A 10,193-nucleotide genomic window follows, 5' to 3' on the forward strand; every position below is an offset into this window, starting at 1 on the left:
ATGGATCACTTGCATTGAGCATGACCTTATCGTATATGAGGGTCACGCTGATAAATATTGACAAGGAGATAGTAGTGCTACGCATAGGATGAGCATATGCATGGTGATGGTAACACATAGTTGATATCAAAGGTTTTTCGAAAACCACGTCTGGTGCCACTAAGGCGTGAAGGTGATGGTGTTGAGATGGATGACCACTTGAGAAAGAAGTGGTGTACCAAAAATGATTTGTGTGAGTGGTTTCGAAAATGGGATTAGATTTATGATGTGTCGACCATCCCAACGTTACATGTGCGACCACGATAGCCCTTTATGGGACGGGGCTTTGTTGATTACTTTGGTCGGTGCTAGCAAAGATCCCACATTACTAGTAGCGGGAGTGATGTGGTCACTCTCGTGACGGGGTCATACCAGGTAGGTCGACTATGCCATTTTACGTGTTCCGGGCACACCGTTGGTCCTCGCATTGGTGATACGGTCCAGAGTTGGTGCTCGTAAGACGTACATACATCATGTGTGCTGGGTACCAAGCGAGTGGACTCTTTGTCTAGTGTTGTCAGGGGAAAGGCAATGATCAGGTACTTACCTCGGATATTTTATATACCGCGAGTCGTGGATGACACGAAGTTTCCTGGATCTCATGGGTACAACGTACAACCTATCCACAGTGTAAAAAACTATTCAAATAGCCGTGTCCACGGCCAATGATAGTTGGGTAATCCTGCTTAAACTACGTCCAGTCGTTTCCACATAAACCAAGTGCGTGTGTGTGTGTGGTTGAGAAATATGATATTGTCAAGTCCGGTGGCTGGCATATAGGGTGAACCTGAGGTGTTCAGCCTCTGCAGATATCGTGATAATTGTAACTTGTTCTTATGATTACCATCTACCTTATGATGCATATCAAGTATTTGACCATGCTTATTCATAAGTAAAAACTAGCTTTCCGCAAAGGCTGCATATTACTTTATTATCGTACCAATTGCATTATCCATATCATGGGCATTTTGCGAGTACATTCAAAGTACTCATTGGCTTGCCACTGGTTATTTTATTGACCAGACATGGAGGAACCGGAGTATGGAGAAGAATTCATCGTCAAAGACGGGCATGCGAACTAGGACGCTTCTCAATCAGAATGCGTGTTGGTTAAGGCTGATGGCATGGGTTCCCGTTTACTACCAAGTATTTTGCTAGTAGTTGTGATGGTGTGATTGGCCTTATAGGCCCTATCTATGTAAGACTTGACCATTATGGTCCTTCATTGTATGAGACATTAAATTTGGATGTAAGACTCTTGTTATTCTGTATCTGTGTGTTCAATGAGCATTGATATCTAGGATCACTGTACACGTGCATTCGGCGATCTCGACACGTAAGTCGGGATCCCGACATTCATGGAGACCTTCCTCGAAGTGGCCACTCGCATTGCTGATGGGATCGATCTTGACACCCTCGTTGAGACTATGAGTCCTGGTGGGCCATGAAAAGAAACTTCGATTACACTCCAAACTTTTATTCGCCTCGATATGCCGAGTGTTAATGTATCCGTTAAAACTTCATTCGGGTGTTGAACCCGAGTACTTTCATAAGCATAGACAACTTTAACCCGTGCTGGTAACTTTGAGTTTATGTGTGTTTGGCAGAGTTTTATACTTAGGCAAACACAAGTTCGCAGCTAAGCATCCAAGTAAATAGGTTTCTATTCACTCGGAGAGGCTTTTAACTAAGGCAAAAACATGTTCGTAGCTAAGCCCCCGAGTTAGAGGATTGCTCATCACTCAGAGTAAGTTTTATACTTATGTGAAGACATGTTCGCAACTAAGTATCCGAGTGAATAGGTTGCTATTCACTCGGACATGTTTTTAACTTAGGCGAAAACATGTTAGCAGCTAAGCCCCCGAGTGAGAGGATTCCTTGTCACTCGGAGTGAGTTTTATACTTAGGCGAAGACATGTTCGCACCTAAGCCCCCGAGTGAGAGGATTGCTCGTCACTCGGAGTATGTTCTAAACTTAGGCGAAGGCTGGTTCACGGCTAAGCATCTGAATGAATAGGTTGCTATTCACTCGGAGGGTTTTTTAACTTAGGCGAAAATATGTTCGCAGCTAAGCCCCCGAGTGAGAGGATTGCTCATCACACGGAGTATGTTCTAAACTTAGGCAAAGGCTGGTTCATGGCTAAGCATTCGAATGAATAGGTTGCTATTCACTCGGAGGGGTTATTAACTTAGACGAAAACATGTTCGCAGCTAAGCCCCCGAGTAAGAGGATTGCTCGTCACTCGAAGTGAGTTTTATACTTAGGCGAAGACTGGTTCGCAGCTAAGCCCCCAGTGAGAGGATTGCTCGTCACTCAGAGTGAGTTTTATACTTAGACAAAGACTGGTTCGCAGCTAAGACCCCAAGTGAGAGGATTGCTCGTCACTTGGAGAATATTTTGAGTGTGAAATTGCACGATTGGAATTGACAAAAACTGTGGGAATAATGTCTTTGACAGGCAACATTGTTCAGAAGACTCTCTTATTACATCAAACCAATCGGTTGTCAAGCATAAAAGCATTGGAGTAGGTTTGCATTCCAAGCACGTGGTTCATCAATTCTCTACTTGAGGTTGTAAAGGTGATAGGCTCCATTATTCAGTACTTTGGTGATGACGAAAGGTGCTTCCTGTCGGATTTCGGGCTCTGCAAACCCTAAGGATTCGAACTTAGGGTCGCATGCACATGCCACTCAACAGATCCATTTTACCAGAACCGGTACACATTGGATAAGGCTAAGAAGTCACGCGATGGTGAGGAGAACACAGGACACAATAGTTTACGCAGGTTCGGGCCGCTGTGAAGCATAAAACCCTACTTCTGCTTTTCGTGGATTGCCTCTCACGGAGGTTGGGGGATGAACTAGTACAGTGCTCTTGATCCTCCCGAGGCCAAGTGGTTAGGCGTATTGCTCTGGGGTTTCAATGATCAGATCCCCTTGCCAAGTATCCTACTACTACTAGGGAAAACCCTACTAGTACCGCTGGTTATATTAGTAGCAATAGCGCTGGTCGATACGCTACTGCTATCGTGCTACAGCTAAAAACTAGTAGTAGTGCAGATACAAGCAGCGCTACTGTTAAGTTTAGTAGCACCGCTTGATCACAGAAAGCGCTGCTGCTAATATTTGCCATCGCTACTGCTAACGTTTACTACCAGAATGCATCATCATCGACAATATTAGCAGTATTCAGAATGCATCATCACATAACAGCCCATATTCATACAACTCATACTCATATTCATATAACTCATACTCATACTCATATACATACAACTCATACTCATATTCATACAACTCTATGACTCATATTCATATAACTCATACTCATAGTTCATACTCATATAGCTCATACTCATATAACTCATACTCATATAAGTCATATTCATATAAATCATACTCATATAGCTCATACTCATATAGCTCATACTTATATAACTCATACTCATATAGCTCAGATTCATATAACTCATACTCATATAGCTCATATTCATATAACTCATACTCATATAACTCATACTAATAATCCAGCTGACGCCTCACGGTGCAGGCGGTGGCAACCCAAAGATAAGGAACCACCACCGGATCATAGCTCGGGTGATGTCCCTAGAGAACCTGCCAGGTATTGGAGAACCTGGCATCCAATGCAGCGATGTAGCGATAGACAAGGGAACATGCTTCCCCTGTCAAAAGTGGTCTCCGCCTGCAAAGTAACTTTCCGCGCTATCAAAGACGGGCCCGAGGATGATGATTGCCCTACTGACGGGCGGCAACGGCTTGGTTGCGCCAGAAGGGAAACCTTTGGACCCCTATACGCTCCTGTCTACTTTGCACCAAAGGGGAAACTGCCCCGCTCTGCCATCCGCTGCTCGCCTGTCCATTCTCGGCATCACCTTTGACTCCTGAGGATGGGCCTTGCCTTGGAATGTCCCCCGCTTCGGCAGGGTCCTGAGGAGGTCTCCTGTGGGTCTTGATGCCATTCCTCCTCATGAGGCTTGGCCCCTCACGAGGGCCTTGTCGAGCCTACCGATGATTGGTCAATGGAGTGGGCCGTCCCTGGGCTATAGAGAGGCGAGTCTGGGTACCCCCGTTCCCAGAACACCGACAGTAGCCCTCAGGCCCATGGCGCGTCCTGGCTGAGTTCCTGCGTCGCTGGCCCAAAATGTCTGCGGGTCAGGCTTCATGCGCGCCACGCAGCCTCATGGCTACACTCCTATTCCCGAGGCGCCCAGAAACGCGCGTGGTCAAATTTATGTGACGCCTAGGTGTAGCACCGGCAATCATTGCTCCTTGGGGCGACACCTGGGTGCCCGCCATGTGGGCGTATCCCCTTGCGAATTGCGCGGGCCCGGGGACGCGTGGGGACGCCACCCTGCTTTGGGCCGCCTATTTAACCTGGCGAGGGCGATAAGGCTTGCGTCGCCCAGTCTTCTCTGCTTCCCACCTTGAGCCCTTCATTCCCTGAGGATGGCATCGATGAGGAGATTCTCTGCCACCGACAAGGGGAAGGCCCTTGGCGAAGGTCCTGCTGCTCCACCTGCCAAGATGGGGCGAGGCGGCCTCTTGAAGTATGCGGCGGGGACATTAGCGGCCTCCGGTGGGTGCAGTCCTGGTTTCGGCCGCCCGGGGATCTCCATCGGCGGCAACGGCGTGGCGTCGACTGGAGCGGGAGCCCGCAGCGGCCGGAGTGGGAGGTCGGTGATGGCCACCCGACCGCCTCGCCCGCGGCTCAACTCGACTGATACGGCGATGGAGTTCATGACGTGGGTGGAGATGTCGTAAATTGCTTGGCTCTAGCTTCCGAACTTCTTCATGAAGGATCTGCTGGTAGGCGGGCCTCGGGGCCTCTGGTTGCAGGCCGACGGCTGCTGCAGTGGGGCATCCTTGGTGGACGTTGAGGTCACCCCCGACGGTTACATGTATGTGAACTGCGGGTGGCGGACTTTCGCCCACACCAGAGGCCCGAAGCCTGAAGGGTAGACTTTCAAGTACGACGGGGAGGGAGCGCACTTCGTCAAGATCTTCGGGGTTGAGGGCGATCGCCAGAGTTGCTGCCCGGAAGACGTCGGTCGTGGCGGTCCGGTGGACGAGCCCGTCTCCAATGGCGGGTGTCGATCCCCCATCAACGGCGATACCTCCTCCGAAAGGAGCCCGAGCAACAGCAGCTACGATGAGCCGCCTCATCGCCGTGCCCGAGCCTCGGGGAGGAGCCCCCAGGAGCTACGCCGCCCATCTGCTCCTGCAGCGCTTGTGAAGGAGGAGGAGGACACGAACGGAGTGTCGGTGTGCGGGTGCCGGATGCCAGCGACAACGAGCCTCCTCGGGGATCTCCATCGCTAGTTGTCTCCTCCATGCTTTTGACTCTGCCTACATAGAAGTTGGGATAGGCCCTTCGGGCGTGTAATGGACTTGGGCGGCTGTCTCCTTTTGTTAGTCATGTTGCTTCTCTATTGGTTTAGATACTTAGCTTGGTACGCTTGCGGGGAACTCCTTCGTTGTGATGCATGATTGTGGTGCTCGGGGGGTGGGCCCGTTAGTCGGTTGGTCCATTCCTTGCTGGAAGTGAAGTGGGTCGATACTCTATCTCTACTAGACCCGGTTTCGCACATCTCCCTGCCGCCGCGAGGCACGACCCGTTACCAAGGTCACGGGGCAAAGCCCTGGCACTAGGGTGCCAGGTGGCTTTGTGACCGGTAAGGCTCCTGAGGCGTTGTGCTCAGGATCCCCATAGGCATTCAAGTGGGTATATGTCGATAGTTCCCAGCCCCGCATATTTCCCGGCGGCGAGGCACGACTTGTCAAGGTCGCCCCTTGCAGAACAAGGCCCTAGCACCCGGGTACCAGGGGGATTTGAGATCGGTAAGGTTCCTGAAATGAGATGCTCAGGAGCCCCCTTAGACGTTCAAGAGGTCCTCGCAAGTTCTGTTTTTGGAGGTCCCTAACATGCATTCAGGAAGCTCTGCATCGGCAGGTCCTGGTCCCGTACATTTCCTCACCGTCGTGAGGCGCGACCCGTTACCAAGGTGGTTCCTCATGGGGCCTGGCCCCGACACCGGGGTGCTAGGTGGATTTATGGCCGGTAAGGCTCCTGAGGCGTTGTGCTCAGGAGACCCCTTAGGCGCTCAAACTGTCCCAAGATAAACAACGGTTGTGAGGAAAAACAAAATGTTGTTCCCTCTCCAGGACGGTGCGTTGAGCCGCGAATGGACCTCTTGAGAGAGTGCTTGTTCGCGTGAGTATACCGACTCGTTAGTGAGTACCACACGTGGATTCGGGTACCAAGGCCTTGGCGAGGTGCCGACACCGTGCTCCCAGCCCGTGCTCGCGGGGTACGAGCAGGTGAGGAAAAGAGCATGCTACGAAGAGTTGCACGGAAAATAAGTTTTTGCGGAACGCTTCATTTGGAAAGGCCCCGAGTTTTGATTTCATAAATAACAGTAAATCCAAGCCAGAAAAAGGAAATGAAAGCCGCGTCCGTCACTTAATCTATTCTCGGCCTCTGTCGCCCCCAGCGCTGAGCATAGGGCTTCCACTAGGCGTGGGGTGGACCCCTTCCGTGTCCTCGGGGGGCCCTGGGCATATAGATCCTCGGCTCGTTATTACGTGAGAGTGTCACGGTGGGGGTGTATCTGGGAGGTCATGAGGACTCTTTGGCCTCGCGAGTGTCCCTACCACCGAGGCATTAGGCGCGTAATTCCGGAAGTCATTGGTGGATTGTGTTGATTTGCTTTGTCTCCCCACTAGGCGTGGGATGGACCCCTTCCGCGTCCTCAGGGGGCCCTGGGCATATACAGCCTCGGCTCATTATTACGTGAGAGTGTCACGGGAAGAATTAGGTTCTGGAAGAATTGAAGGACGATGCAGGGTCGATGCAGAGGCGGCACGGAGGCAGTGCAGGGGCGGCGCAGAGTCGTCATGGGTAGAACTTGCGGAGGTGCTGAATGTTCTAGTCGTTCTAGATGGAACTCCTTCTTGAGTTGTGGACGACCTTGAATGGGACTTCCCAGATGGGCGAAAGCTTATGCAAGCCTTCCCTTGATTGGACATGCCTCAGGACGAGGTCGCCGACTTCGAGGGTCCTCGAGCGGATGTTGCAGTAGTGGTAGCACCGCAAGCCCTCCTGGTACCTCGCAGCTCGGAGAGAGGCCCGGTGGCACACCTCCTCTCCAAGTACGAGGTCCGTACTCCGTGCAGCCTCCTAACACTCCTCATCGAATGCCAAGACCCACGGGGAGCAGTGCTTGATTTCGTGGGGAAGAACCGCCCGTGCTCTGTAGATGAGGAACAACGGGGTTTCGCCGGTGGGCTTGGTTGCAGTGGTGCGGATGGACCACAGTACTGACGGGAGCTCATCGACCCAACCTCGTCCGCAAGCTTCAAGCTTCTTCTTGAAACTCCTCACTTCGAGACCCTGCAGGACCTCCGCATTGGCATGCTCCGCTTGGCCATTGCTCCGCAGATGGGCCACCGATGCCTAGCATATCTGTGTACCGAGGTTAGCGTAGTAAAACTTGAAGAGCTGACTGGTGAACTGCGAACCGGTATCAGTGATGATGCAGTTGGGGACTCCGAAGCATCTCACAAGCCCCTTGATGAACTTGACGGCAGGCCCGGCCGGGATGGTGCGCACGGGCTCCACCTCCGCCCACTTGGTGAATTTGTAGATGGCGACGTAGAGATAGCGGAACCCCCGCGCGGCCCGTGGGAAGAGCCCCAATATGTCCATCCCCCAGACCGCAAAAAGGCGAGGTGAGCGGGTTGGTCTGGAGGCCCTGCGCGGACTGCTGGATCTGCTTGGCATGGAACTGGCAGAACTCGCAAGACCTGACCAGCTCGGTAGCATCGTCCAGAGCTGTGGGCTTGTAAAAACCTGACCTGAACGCCTTACCTGCGAGTGTGCGCAAGGAAGAGTGATGTCCGCAGTCCCCTGTGTGAATGTCGGCCAGTAGCTCGCGCCCCTGCTTCCTGGAAATGCACCGTAGCGACACGCCGTTCGGGCGCCTGCAGTACAGGGCGCCATCTCGCACGCAGTAAGCCAAGGGTTGTCGTACTACACGTCCCGCATCCTATTCCTTCTCCGGCAATCTGCCATGAAGCTGATACGCTCAGAGTTATTGCATCCAATCATCATCTTGAACCTCCAGGGCCAGGAGGAGTCGAGCTCCCGAGGCCTGGCCGTAGTCTAGAGCCCCTAAGGGTGGTGCTGGTGGGAGCTCCTTTCCGCGCGGCGCCGGGTCCTCGGGTGACAGCGTAGCAGAAGGCTTGAAGAGTCGTTCCTCAAAGACGCCTGGTTTTTGAGCCTCGCGACGCAAAGCTCTTTTGGTGATGCCGTCCACCTCCTTGTTTTCTCCTCGCGGGATGTGTTGCAGCTCCAGGCCCTGAAAACATTTCTGGATCTTATGTACCTCTTGCAGGTATGCCTCCATATGCTCGTCCTTGGGTGTGTACTCCTTCTTGGAGAAGTTGACGAGGAGCTGAGAGTCGCCCATCACGATGAGGCGCTGGACCCCCAGAGCTGCCGCTGCCTTGAGGCCGGCGATGAGGCCCTCGTACTCCGCTTTGTTGTTGGAGACCTTCTGTCCCCGTTGGAAGCAGAGTTGCACGGCGTAGCGAAGCTTGTCTCCCATCAGGGAAGTGAGCAGGACGCTAGCCCCTGCTTCGATTCATGCGAAGGGTCCTTGGAAGTTCATTGTCCATCCCTCGGGCGCCTCTACTCCGAGGGCAAGGGATTGGTTCCCTTCCATCCCCCGGTCTGGTGCGTCCGTCCATTCCGCCATGAAGTTGGCCAGGGCAGCTCCCTTGATGACCCTGGTCGTGCTGAATTTGATGTTGAAGGCCTGGAGCTCGATGTTCCACTCAGCAACTCTTCCTTGCGCATTTGGGTTGTGCAGGATCTTCTCCAAGGGGTAAGAGGAGACGACCTTGATCGGGTGTCCTTCGAAGTAGTGACGGAGCTTGTGCGACGTGACGAAGAGTGCCAGAAGGAGTTTTTGCTGCGTCTGTTAGCGTGAGCGGGCATCCCTCAGTACTGTGCTTACGAAGTACACGGGGTGCTCAACGAGGACGCGACAGCCTGGTGCATTGTGCTCCTTGGTGGATTCTGGAGGTTGGGACGCTTCGCCGTCTGGAGGAAAAGCCGAGGCCTTGGGAAGACAAGGCTCTTCATGACCTGATTCGCTAGTCTGGGCCTTAGGTCCGTCCATTCGTGGGGGAGTTAAAGCTTGCGAGTCATGCGAGCCTTGAGGAGCATCTAGCGAGGGCCCGCTGTGGCCTCCTAGGGTAGCACCCTTGCCAGCTTGCTCCTCCTTTGCTGCCACCAAAGAGGCGCGGGCGGAGTGTGGGATGGCAGCGAGGTACATAAGTAGGGGCTCCCAAGGGCGAGGCGCCACCATGACCGGCGGGCTCGTGAGGTAACAATTGAGCTCGTCGAAGCAGTGTCGGCATCCGGGGTCCACTCGAAGGTCCACAAGAAGGGCAGGGCCCGCTCCCCAAGCTTGGAGAGGAAACGACCCAGGGAGGTGACACACCCCGCCATCTCCCCAAGCTTGGAGATGAAACGACCCAGGGAGGTGACACACCCCGCCAGCTTCTAAATTTCTTTGAGGGAAGTGGGTGCACTCATCTTGTTTATCGCATTTACTTTTACTGCGTTAGCCTCGGTACCCTGGTGTGACACCAGGAAACCAAGTAGCTTGCCTGATGGGACACCGAAGACGCACTTCTCGGGGTTGATCTTCAGGTTCACCTCCCGCAGGCTGGCGAAGGTCTCTTCTAGATTCTCCACCAGAGACTTTGCTTGCCTTGACTTGACCATGATGTCATCGACGTAGGCCTCCGCGTTCCTTCCGAGCTGCGGTCCCAAGGAAATATGCATCAACCGTTGGAAGGTTGCCCCGGCGTTCCGCAGGACGAAATGCATACACTCGTAGCAGTATACCCCGCACGAGGAGAGGAAGGATGTATTGTTTACGTCCTCCACTGCCATTTTGATTTGATGGTAGCCCGAGAATGCCTCCAAAAAGCATAGGAGGTTGCATTCTGAGGTGGAGTCCATGATCTGGTCGATGCGTGGTAGCGGGAACGGGTCCTGAGGTCTAGCCTTGTTGAGGTTTGTGAAGTTGACGGACATGCACTGCTTCACACACTTCTTCGGG

This window comes from Hordeum vulgare, chromosome 2H (genome assembly GCF_904849725.1).
Source record: "Hordeum vulgare subsp. vulgare chromosome 2H, MorexV3_pseudomolecules_assembly, whole genome shotgun sequence".
Lineage (NCBI taxonomy): Eukaryota > Viridiplantae > Streptophyta > Magnoliopsida > Poales > Poaceae > Hordeum > Hordeum vulgare.